Source organism: Pezoporus wallicus, unplaced genomic scaffold (genome assembly GCF_028554395.1).
Source record: "Pezoporus wallicus isolate ANWC-B61680 ecotype Strahan unplaced genomic scaffold, APGP_CSIRO_Pwel_v1 contig_13766, whole genome shotgun sequence".
Taxonomy (NCBI): Eukaryota; Metazoa; Chordata; class Aves; order Psittaciformes; family Psittacidae; genus Pezoporus; species Pezoporus wallicus.
In genome coordinates this window covers 433,990-446,824 of record NW_026635291.1, presented here as the reverse complement: position 1 = coordinate 446,824, position 12,835 = coordinate 433,990, and the positions used below count along the sequence as shown (strand labels likewise).

General features: G+C 38.0%; 1 long non-coding RNA gene across 1 annotated transcript in view; it reads left to right on the top strand.

Annotated features, from left to right (window-relative positions):
* LOC130603759 (uncharacterized) overlaps positions 1-12,835 on the top strand; it is a 116,822-nt gene that overhangs the window by 9,735 nt on the left and 94,252 nt on the right. The window contains exon 7 of the long non-coding RNA XR_008973277.1: positions 235-340. This is a non-coding gene — a long non-coding RNA (uncharacterized LOC130603759). The remainder of the gene's footprint in view (positions 1-234; positions 341-12,835) is intronic.

The following is a 12,835-nucleotide window of genomic DNA, read 5'->3' as shown; positions in this document are numbered from 1 at the left end:
AGTTCTTAATGTATGTCTTCTGCTGTATACCAAACTTTAAATTTATATACTGAGTACCTGGTGATTGTCATGGTGAATTTATTCTTGTATTTGCACTTAAGATTTAAAAACCTATCAGCATAAATAAACAAAAATGTCAAGACTATTTTCTTTCATTGGATCTGAGTGTATAAGGTGTCTTGACATATGTGCATCTGGAAACTGGGAACTGAAATCCACTGTTTCTTTCACTAGCAATTCTGGATTTCACTGGCTGATTCACCAGTCCCTAAGACACATAGGGCCAGAACCTGGAACTGATACCAGTATGAAGATGGAAATGCTTCAAGCAGTCAGCATGGTAAGTAAAGGTAATGGATTGACTGCTCAGCTTCTTCGTTAACTGAAAAATTAAGAAGTGTCTTTGCATAGTAGTAAAGTAACTCTAGAGTATAAAAAACTGCCTTGGTAATACAAACAGGCAGTTCTCAAATGAATTGTTTTCAGCACAGAGTGCTAAATGTCTCATAATAAACAAAAAAAAATGACACTGACTCCACTTTGCAGGCGAAATCTGTCCCACCTAGGGTTTCTTTTCATTATTTTAATCAGGTGAAATGTACTGGTGTGCAGCAAGATCAAAAGCATTCAAGTAAGTTTCTACAGTCTTAATTCATTTACCAAGAATCAAACAAGGCCTGAAATTTGAACCTGGAGTCCAGATTCACTCATGTTGAGAAATACTGCCAGGACTTCAGGTGCTTCTGGAGACAACTTTGACTGGCATGTGAAACATCAGCATTGAAACATCAGAATTGACACAGTCTTACTCTGTATCCATAACATTAAAAGACAACACTTTCTGTTAAGTTCCTAATTGCAACAAAAAAAAAAAGTGTAAGAAGGAAAAGGAACCCCACAAAATACTTCTGGCCATGTAATAAAATCAGAAGAGTAGGTGACTTTGATTTTTAAGCTTCAGATTTGTTGCTTCTGAGGAGGCTTTCTGTTGGCCACTTGGTAGCTGGGGCTCTAAAGGTAACTGTCCCAGTTATGTGTTACATTGTGGAAAAACAAGCAGTTGCTTTTGCAATCCATGTGCAAATCCTGTCTGTGACTCATGCAATTTAATCAATTAGAAACAAAATATCTTGTGACTCCCTGGATGGGGTACCATATGTTGCAATAGAAAGAAGAGTGGTTTTAGAGTAGGCATTTAAGTGTTTTTGGAAAGGTGACATCACAGTTGAAGATGTGTTTTGCTTTAAATATTAGGACTTTGAAACAAAACCCAGTGATTCTTCCTCATAGATCGCTGAGCTGATAGTTTTGGGGATTCAAGGCATCCTGTTGTTACAGGCAGGCAGCCATTGTTCTCTGCAGTGTCACTACTTGGCTATGCTGTTTGTGTGTGTGTGTGCTTGTCCTGCTGATCCTTTTCGTTGTGCCTTTCAGGAGGATGGAATAATGGATGTACAAATGACTGCTATATTTTCATAATTTTGCAATACTTTTCTGTCCTGTAAAAAGATGGAACAAAGTGACTTGAAGAGCCTTGCACACGTTCACCCTCAGCATCCCTTGTCTCCAGCTGTCCCACCTTGATTGTTTTGGTTCACACTGGCATGCATAATTTGCAAAAAATTACTAGTTCAGTTTTCTGTCCTTTTTTTACTGCCCTTTTTCAGTTGTTTTTAACTCAGTAAGTGTGTCTCACTTATTTTGACACCTGAAGTATTAAAGATATCCCCAAATTACCAGCATTAAATAAGTACATCCTCCTTTTGGTTGGCTTGTTGCAAGGGCATTTCCTTACCAGATCTCAGGGTCACACGCAACAGTAGTGTTCTTCCTTTCGTGGGACAATAAATCGGATTGTTCAGAGTTCTGGCACAGTATTTCCAGGCATCCTTCTTCCACAAAAAGGAATTCTTAAATTGAATTTTGAAGTGTTCCATTGAGGTCATGCCTAGAGTGATTTCTTCATATGACAGTGTGTGTTTCTGAGTGTCTATGGCAGACAAGTGACTTTTCAGTGTTACCTAATTGTGCCTGATTTCAGTGAATGGATTATCTGGGACACTGCAATAGTTGGTACTGGAGGGCAGGTTAGATGAAGTGAAGCAGATGGGGTGGAAAGAGTGGGGAAAGATGCCAAAGAGGCTAGAGGAAGGAAGGAGGGAAAAAAGAAAAGGGAAAAAAAAAAAAAGACTAGAAAGAGGAACACTTGAAGAGCTATTGAAAGATTCTTTTCTCAGGCTGTTGTCTTACTGATTTCTCTTCTGATTCTTCCCATTTCTACTTTTGGAGAGAAATGTTGGCTGGCTCTCAAAATACTTTGGGGTATTTTGATATCGGAATACTTCTGCCGATAAGTAAATGATGAGATCCTTGAAGCTTTCCTGCATCACTCCCTGTAGTATGGATATAATCATGCAATGATGAAGAATCATCTTTTATCCAATATTGATGAACTGTCAGTGAAAGAGTTCCAAGAGGTTTTGTTGTTTAGTAATAATGTATATGTAGCTATTGTTTAAATACGGATTTTTTCCATATTTCAAATAGGTAATGGGATCCACAACCAGGAAAGATATATTAGATGTCACTTGACTGGAAAGCCACTTCAGTCACTAGTTACTAACACCTATCTTAGGCTTACAAATGAATTTCTAGTAGCTTCATGATGTTGGGCAAGTAAGTAAGCTTGGTATCAATGCAGCTCTTCGGGTTTGTTTTTTTTTCTTAGTGCTATTGATGTCTTTTTAAAACGTTTTTTGTTTCAGTATTATTTTCCAAGACACTTTTTAGAAAATATTATAATGACTGCTTAAAAGTAGGCTTTGAAACCTTACTCAATGGAATTAGAGTAGCAATGTTACCTTGGTTGTTTGTTACACTAATGGAAGCAATGCATGCATATTGAGGGATGTTCACTGTATTCTTGTTGTTATTACAAGATATCACAGTGTAATAAAGATAGAAATTTCTGGGCACTGATATCAGTGACTTAATGTTGCTCAATGTCCGGCTTGTTGTAATTCTGCTGTTTTACATTTGCTTCATATCATCACTTTTCTGCTGCATCAGCTAAAATATTTTTCATATTTGTCATTGAAGAAGGTTATTGTGCTACGTGTCTTAAATTTAGGAGGATTTACAAGGCTGAGTAACAAGCTTTCAATTGAAACCAGGGCTAGGAATGTACAGAGCGTTTGTATGAAGCCAGCTCAAACGTATGGCTGCTTCATTGTTCAAGAGATTGGAAGTGTAAAAAGTTCAGGTTTTGGCTCTTACTGTTTTTATAAGTGCTTAGCCTTAAGTGTTCTCTTGTCTAATTCAACCTTATCACTATTACATACTTTTTCTTCACTCACTAGTTCCGCTGACATCCACTAAAAGAGTATTTAATTAAGATACTTTTTTGGAGGTTCATTATGGCTGAATGGATTCCCATCTTTCTATTTAGCGTTGTATTCAATTGATAACACTGGATTTGAATGAGGAACAAAACACAGTCAGGTGAAGGAGTAACTGATAATTTTAGTTGGTCGTTTAAGCAGAAAGATCATAGAGGGGGAAAAAATTTTGTGCCACTGCATGTTTAAAATGCTTGGTTTGTAATAGTGTTAAAGTTTTCATTATGGCCTTGATAATTTGGGAGAATACGTATTAACCTGTAACAGAAATAATTTGAACATAAATGTTTGGGGATTGTCCTTTTATTGGCAGCACTCAACTTGATTCGTTGGAGTTTTGGATTCATCAACAGAAGGAAAGTTTGCAATGAGAGAGATTTATCTCTTGCAGGAATTTGTACATTGAAACTTACCAAAGGGGAGAGCAAATATGATGATTTATCTCAGGAGCATGCAGGAGGGCTAAGCCAAACATGCATCTTTTCATATATGCTTGGACATGTTACAGTGTAAAGATTTGGAGTGGCTTTATAATGCCAAAACAGGGTGCCTGGGAAAAATGTTCTGTTTTCTCCCCACTATTTCTTATCCAAAAAGCCCTTTTTAGGCTGTTTGACAAAAGTGAATGTGTAACTTAATGCAGGAACAGCATCAAATAACACACAGGCTGTCATATGTTAGTTAAAAGGGGGGGGACGACGACGACAGTTGCCATAACAACTGACTCACCACTTGTATTTTCAAGAGAGAGAATACCTTAAAAAAAAATGGAACAGGTCAGTCACTTGCAAGTTAGGAGTGTTTTCAGTGGAAGAGCATGAAATGGTTTTTCCTGGATGCAAGAATGTTTGGGGTTTTTTTCCTTATTCAAGGAAGGTTTTGATATCAGAAGTAAGATTACGCTCTCAGATGATCATCTCCATTACAGGAAGCAGCAGCAAGTATGTTTAAAACCAAGCCCAAACCCTGAATACTTGACTTGTAATCATATTAGGGAATCCTCTGGAGAGCTGACCACACAGAATGTGTATTTCGCAGTGGAGCACCACCACTCTCGGGTGCCTTCCCTTTTTTGAGATTTACTCTTTTGGTTTGTTTTTTTTTAAACTTGAAGACTCACAACAATCTTTGATTCCGTGTTGAGGACCTGATTCTGCTCATATTTGAAGTCAGAAAGAGTTTTACATTTGACATCTGTCTTTGCATGATCAAGTCTGAACATGATTTCTAAATACCTGCATGATTTTAAATCTACTACTGAAATAATGATTGCTTTAGTAGACCTGAAAGAAAGAGGTTGAATGGTTCCTCAGCTGCCTCTGTAGCAGCTGGAATAAAATATTACTAATGCTCATCCCAGATCTCTGTTATATTGCCATGGTTTTAAGTGAACATCTAACAAAAATTGTCATCTGAAGCCCTGTTACAGGTACCTACAGAAATAACTGTTCATTTTCAGTATTTGTTGTATTTGCAGAGGAGTTACTATAATTTTGTAGTCTTACTATTAAGATTCACTAAAGTATGCTATATTAGGAAATCTTTGGTAGGGGGGATAAATCCTGTTCGTTCTAGAACGTGTGTAAAACTTATCAACCTGGCTCGCCTTTTAAACACTTTAGTACACAGACTTACAGAAATACATCTAAAAAGAAGTAATTATGAAAAGCATCTTCCAGTACTGTGTTGAAATAGCTACATTTGTTCCATTCCTCTCTGTAATCTCATTTCACAACAATGGGGCAACAAGGTGATGATTAGCATGTTTGCTGATTCTGCAATTAGAAGCCTTGGGCTAGTCCTAAGCACTCTGATTCCATTAGACTTGTGAGGAGTGCTGGAGATGGCTCACTAATTGTGATAAAAGGGGTCCCAGCGTGTGTCAAGCACATCCACGGTAACTCAGTTTAATGAGGCATCAATTTAGAGTTAGAATCTCACAGTACAAGTCTGCTTTACTACAGTCTATAGCCTATGATATCTTTCCCAGGTAATTACTTTATTCTGAGACTTGTTAATTCTGTTTTTTAAAGATAAATTATTGGGTGGGAAAGGAATTAAGCTTTCATGCAAAAGTTCTTTCTACAGTTTAAAAAGTTTATCTACATCGGAATTTCCTGTGTGACCATTTATCTTGTCAACAAAAGACACACAGGACAACTAGATAAAACTTCAGATTTATCAAGTGTGTACTTCTAGTGAAGATGCTTCTTGCTGGTCTTATCAAATTCAGTGCCATGATTTAGTACTTCTAATGAGCAAACTTTCTTTGTTTTCACCTGTTCTGCTTGTAACTTCAGTCCAAACCACACCAAGCTCTGCTCCAAAGCAGTATGAAGACCAGATTATTCTACTGTTTTGAACTTCCCCTGGTAGTTGCACAGAAGTAGAAGCTGCTTCTGAAATTATATTGGTGGTGATGTAGTGATGACCTTTTGAGAAAAGTGCTGGTGGAGTTCAGTTGAGTCCAGAAGCTTTCAGCACACTGGATTTTGACTTCTCTAAATATTTCCCTAAATTTTGAATTGTGACCCTAGCACAGGATCATTCTGAGCCCTCATCAGCGGAGTGCTCATTTTGGTTCAAAGCTTAAGAAAATAATAAAAAAAAAACTGAAACGCTTTCCTTTCTTTGGGTCTTGGGTCTGTTTTGTTTTAAACTTTCAGATTGGCTGCTTGACGTTTTGTTTCAAAGAAAAGCCAAGCTCACACATGTGGAAGATTGCCAGATCCTCTAATCCCTATTTTAGTTAAATTACAGTACCCAGATTTCGATAACAAAGTGCATTGATTTTATATTCAAAAAGATTTTTATATTTAGTCTGTTAACCTTTTGTAATTCCCACCCACAGCTTTGAACTGCAGAACATTTTGATGCTAATTGTTGTCAGGAGGGTATCTGCCATGGCCCCTTGGCAATTGAAACCCATTGAATTGTAATGCAGGTGCCGGTAATTGCCCAACTGTTGTGGTCTGGCTCCAGCATGTATGTCTCAAACAATTCCTTTCAAATTGGGTTTGAGAACACTTAAAAAAAAAAAAAAATCCCATATTTGAAGATAATCTCATATCAGAGTTACAATAAAGAAAAATTTAGGAAGAAGTTTTCCTCTCATTTGTAAGAGTTTTACATACTTACAGTTTTAAAGCAGCCTTCACTGTGGCAGACTATAAGGTTCAACAGCTATTGTGGAGTGTTTAAAATGTCAGTTAGTGTCTTTGGGTTTGGATATTTATAGGAATCTTTGGTAGTTTCTGAAAGTATGGTTCGTTGCTGTAATAATAATCCATAATCCAGTGAGTATGACATGGGAGAGGGAGGGGAAAAGAGTGTTTGTGATCATCTGAGTGATATCAGATTACTTTCTTCTAGCCTTGCTTTTCTCAGTATGAAATAATGATGCTTTTCCTTTAAAGATCTCAAAACATTGAGTCTAATTTGAACCTATGTTATAGCCAACAAAAATCTGTCCTACAATCTTAGTGTGCATCTGTGTGTGTGGTTCCTACCCTTAAGGAAAACTTAATGTTCTTTATTTCACTAGAATCTTCATTCCATTCTTCACAAGATCTACATAGTGCAGAGTTCATGATTATGCAATAGTACTTTGTTTGGAATACACAATATTCTAAAGTGCTGCCTGGGAAAATATTTTAAATACAGAGTAGTCATTACTTTTATTAAATGATTATAATTTTAGTGGGTTTGATGAACCCTCCCTCTGAGTGAGGTCTTTGTTTCCACGGAGTGCTTTAATATGGATGAGAGTCATTCTCATGAGAAAAATCTTTGCTTAACTAAAGTTACTATGCACAGAAAGAAGGTAAATTTAGGGTCAAAAATAGGAGCTTTTTGTAGCCTTCCCTGTAAGGCGTGTGTGTATGTGTTTTTTTCTAATTAAAATCATTTTAATTCAATATTAATTTCCAAAGATTAAATTAAAAAAGGTGTTCTAACAGTTTAAAGGTGGTGACCAGTGGTGGTGAAAAGCCATTTCTGGAAGTTGGAGTTCCAGGTTCCTGCCTGGGAGCGTGGCTCTTGCAGCAGGACAGGATTCAGGATTTGGGATGGGCTGGCTGGTTTGGCTTTGTGCTTGCTGTAAAAGCTTTGCTGTGGAGATGTAGCTACATAACTGCTGTGGTAAGAGTGATTTACCCCAGTGGGTTTGCAGTTGGAGTGCAAGATTCACTGCTGTTTCTTCATGCCCCTTTATAGTTGTTTGTGTGCACCCAAGTTACCAAAGTTCTAGGGATGTGGACACTTTTAGCTTCACCCCGAAATGGTTGATTTGGCTCATTTTGAAGCAAAACGAATTAATTTTGCAAATGCAAGAAAAGATTCTGTGGAGGTTCCATTACCTTGAGTGTAATATTTCACGTCTCTTAGGTTAATTCTGGGGAGTGAACCCTGACTGGAGCTGTAAACTTGGAATTCTTCTTGACTCAGCCTTAGTGGTTCAGGATTTGGGGGATTCTGTTTGCTCATAGTACAGTTACACAAGTGCTAGTAGCAGTCGTTTTCTCTTACTTGAAGTATTGCAATGCAGGAGTATGCTGAAAAGGTCTGTGGCAAGACAACTCAGGCTCAACAGCATGAACTAAGGATAACAGAATCCTTAGCTATGAAATGCATTGGGTTTTGTCAAATTAACCGAAAAACTTGCTCTGACATACTAGCAGGTTTTTGTTAATTGAAGTTAGCTTTGCAAGGTACTCATGGAACAGGATTTTCTCAGTTAACAGTTGATTTCAGTCTTGGTGCCTTTGTGGTTTCATGTTTTTCACTCAGCAGTAAAAGCGAACTATTTGTTAACTGTGTCATCTGTGTTTTACATCATGGAAGTTTGGGGTTTGCTGTTGGAAACACAATGTGTTTTCCTTATGGAAGCTGGCGGTCTAGCTGTGTGTGGTTGATTTTTATTACAGGTAATTTGAACACCATTTTCTAACATAGGCTGTCTTTTTAAAGCAGCACTGAGAAATAAATTCACCTAGTAATTGTTTTACAGTGTGTGTGTCTAGAAAAGGGGAGTTGATAGAATACCTGTTTTGGAATGTTACTGGTTTCCTAGACAGGATTTATGATGGAAAAGAACAAAACTAAGCAGTATCACAGGGCAAGGCACAGATTCCCACCTACTATACTGTAATGTAATGCTACCTGCGCAATTTGCACCTGATAGAGCCCTTTCAAGGGACAGAAATAGACAACTTAGCCATGATATTTTATTCTGGTGGCATCATATTAGGTTGATATAAAATGCAGTGTTCTGAACAAAATTGTAACCCAGATGACAACAGCCTCTCGTATATTAGCAGCCAGGTGTACCACAGAAATTGTTTAACATTTGTTAGAAGGAATGTTTATATAAAATATGAATATCAACTTATATTTATGTCATATATGTAATTCATCTAATGCACAAGCCTTTCACTGCTGTTGTTACCATACTGGCAAGGGAGATTGAAGTGGTTTGCTACAAAGAGATTGTCAGTTATGCTATGGCCACATTGTAAGTGTTTTAGCATCACAGTTACTGGGAAGTGCTTCACTTCTACAACTGTGTGATCCAGATATTTTCTTATACTTTCAGTTCTGTCCGTTGGGCAACCTGTGGCAGGGTCTCACTGTCCTCACAGTGAAGAACTTCTTTCTAAGATCTCAGTCTTCCCTCTGGCAGGTTAAAGCCATTCCCCCTTGTCCAGGGGGGGAGTCCAGGCTTCTTGTAGCCCCTTTAGGCACTGGAGCTGCTCTAGGGTCTCCTTGGTGCTTTCTCTTCTCCAGGCTGAACAACTACTATCCATAGTTGATAATTTTCTTTGGGATCCATGTAGTAGTGAGATCGTCCTCAGTAGCTTGAGTTAACACCAGTTTACTTACCAGAAGTTAAATATATTTTGCTTTCTGCTGAACAGATCATCTTTCTTCTTTTTTCTTTTTTTTTTTTTTTTCTCCTTAATGAACAAAGCTCTTGGGTGAATGGATTCCAGCACTAAAGACTAATGCAGTGTGTCTGGTCACCTTTGAACAAAATGGCTGGTACCCCTAGGACCAATAACTCTGTAGTTTTAGAACAGTTCAGTTGAATGAGGATGATATTACAGCATTTGTTCTGCTACAGATAGCTAATAACTACTTGTGTGTTAACAAACATGGGGTTACTGCCTCGTCATCCTTGCTGAGGGTGCTTCACTGCCAGTGTTTTTTCCTTCCTTTCCCCAGACACCCCCTGCCCCTAACTTCTGGCTTGATGTCCTACCCAAGTGATTAGAGTGATTTAATTGAATCGGCTGTAAAAAGATAATTAATTGATATTTCACTCCCAGAGAGGTCAAGCTGCCCTATCTTGAATGTATGAAAGTAGTCATCCTGCTGGCACTTAGCCCTTGAAGGTGGCACGTGAGCTCTGTCTTGCTGATAGTCATAATGGTTGTAATTAAAGTTAACATGGATTTTTTTGTTTGTTTGTTTCTGGTGCTTCCTCAGATCACACACATAGCAACTGTAGTCTTGTTACTGTATCTTGACTATCACTCTGCAAATAAGTTATGGGTAAACCTCTTGAAGGCTTGTGTCAAACAGAAAATGTTCACACTAGAAATATTCACCTCCTTTCTTCCCTAAAGGGTCACTGATGTTCCTTCACTGTTCTGCTAAAGAAGAAAGGCTGAACGGGATCCTTTATTTCTTTGAACTTGATTTCCAGCCCCTGATGACAGTTAAATGAGCCTTGTGACTGTAGTGCACTGCTAAAATATCTTTTTGGTGTTAAACAGTGTCAAAGCTGTGTGGAACAAGAGCTATCAGTTAATAATAATAAAAAAGGGTTAGGTTTAGTGACAGAGGAACCTTTCTGAAACACTTAGTGCCTTAAGAACCTGGAGCCGTTCTGTAAGCAGCGTGTAAGTACTCGTTGCCCAGAGAATAAATACTGCTGCTACAGTGAAAGCTAAGGGAGAGATAGATGTTATTTAATGTCCTTGCAGAGGCAAAGACTTAACTTTTTATCTTACCGTGTAATGATAAAGTTACAGCACTGTGGAGATAACTGCAGCATTCACACCTTGAAGTTTCTTCTTGAAGGTATTGTAGGTAGTATAAAGTGCGACAGAATATTATCTTTCACACATCACCCTACAGAATTTGAGACAAATACTACTATTTTTAGGTTTTGTCCTGAATTATTCAACAACAACTTTCCAACACAACGTATTCCAACCAGGATGTGAAATTCCCTAACAAAGAATTCTCCCGTCTTCTGGTTTGTATTATGAAATGCTTCTTCAAGTTTCCTCTCACCAAGAACATGACCAAAACAGCCTCCTTGCAGGTTTTGCAGGGAAGAGAAGTTACTTAATAGTGAGATATGAGTTCCTTGGCATAAATTTATCACGAGGAATTGCAGTATTGCTAATTGTTCACTTTGCTGGTTGTGACAAAACTAGGTAACTATTTACTTCACTCCCAGTAAGATTTTAGTTCAACAAAGAAAGAGCAGGTCAGAGAATCTGATACAACTTCTGGTTTCAAATTCTTTTGACTGTGGAGTTGTACATTCTGGCTTTTATCTGTTTTATTTTTGGCTCTGTAGGGAAGTGAATAGGATCCAGTTTTGTTCACACAAGTAAATAATGGCAAATTGTGAGAGTACCTTAATATATGTAAATCAAAATCCAAGTTCAAGTGCTGATGATTTTTGCATTTGTTCTTAACTTATAATGCAAAGGAAAACATGAGCACATCATAAATTGCACCGCGTTTGGCACTTAAGCACTACAGAAATACTTCATTTTATTTTTTTTTTCTCTGTGGAAAGGAGGCAAAAAGCCAAGTGGCAGAATATCTGCTGAGAAAGCTGAGAAGATGACAGTCTCACAGGAGAAAATGGAAGACAGCAGGTATGTGTGAATCAGTATTCCTGCTGCTCAGCTGGAGAATGCTGTCTGCCGAAAGCAGTTCTGATCTCTTTGCAATGCACCACTTCTAATTGGTGTTACGCTCTTGGACAAATAGCCCTGTCTCTTCCTTAGCTGGCCACTGCAACATAAATACTGCCTTTCACATTTTATGCCAGTACATCTTTTCCTTCCTTATAACCTGGGCTTGTGCTTCCAAGAACAATGTTTCTGAGTCCTTCTGTTTGATGCTGGGGTTTTTGGGTGTTTGGAGGTTTTCAAAGTGTTTTTCTTGTTTTATTAGAGCTTTTCCCCCCTGTTTCAAACGCAGGAGGTGGTGTGGGGGGGGTTCACTGCACCTTTAAAATTGTCATCAGATCTACTGCATTTTTTTTTTCTTTTTGGCCAAGTTTTGCAATCTGCTGTGATTACACTGGGTAATTGCATCTCACCTTGCTAGTTTCAAACTGATGTGTTTAAATGAACGTCCATAATTGTACACTCTCTGAGGGAGACCAAATTGCATCCAGAAGAAAAACTCCTCTGCTTACTGGCCAGTGAAAAGTTTGATTTACTTCATAAAAACCTTTGTGGCATCTTTCAGGTAGCTTCTTATTTCAACCCCCATTAGTGTACTGACTTTGCACACTGACTATAGCAGGGGGTTTAATCAGGACAATGTGTAAAGAGAAACTCTGGCTTTCAACAAAGAGAATGTGACGACTACTGCTTCCTTAGACTGAGGTGATCTATCCTGACACAGCTGATTCCCGGAGTCAAACCAAAGCTAAACTTGGCTGAGCGTGTGTGAACGGCTTCAAGTGTTAACAAGAATAGAAGAAGTTTTCTTTTGAACAGCTTTATTTCCTCAAAACAATGTAATTGGTTTCAATATATATTTTTAATTCACATCTAAGCAACATTTTTAGCTTTTGGTTAACTTTAGGCTTTTCTGCTCTTTTGTGAGAGTGTATGTGTAAGTAGACCTCCTATTCCCCTTTCTATGATTCTGTATTCTCATACAGATATCTGTGCTAGGGGAGGAACTGGAAGAATTAACTGTCATTTCAAGTATAGTGAGAAACCTTCCTTTTAAAAGTACCATATGAGAACATAGTAAATAAATAAAAACTTGTTTCTTGTAACCATGTAATCAATATGCAGCTCTGAAAGCAATACTGAATCTTTCCATGATCCAGCCACAGATGTGCTTGCATTAAGGCTGTGGTATGAGTTGACAGTAAATGAAACTGCAGCTACAGCAGCAAGTATTAGGGGGAAATGAAAATCCCTGACTCAGAGGAGCAGGGCAATGACAGAAAGACTCCTCATTATAGATCTTTTCATATGGAGAAGAATGACTGGTAAATGAGGTTTCTGTGACACAAAGAGGATGAAAATACAGTTGGACTTTCATGCAGAAACTGCACTCACTGTATAAAACAAACAGAAGAATAGGGGATACGTAATCTGCATTTCTTAACTGACAAAATGAGTATGCAGAGATCCTCTCAGACGGGTGGCAGTTGCAGCAGTGAAGTC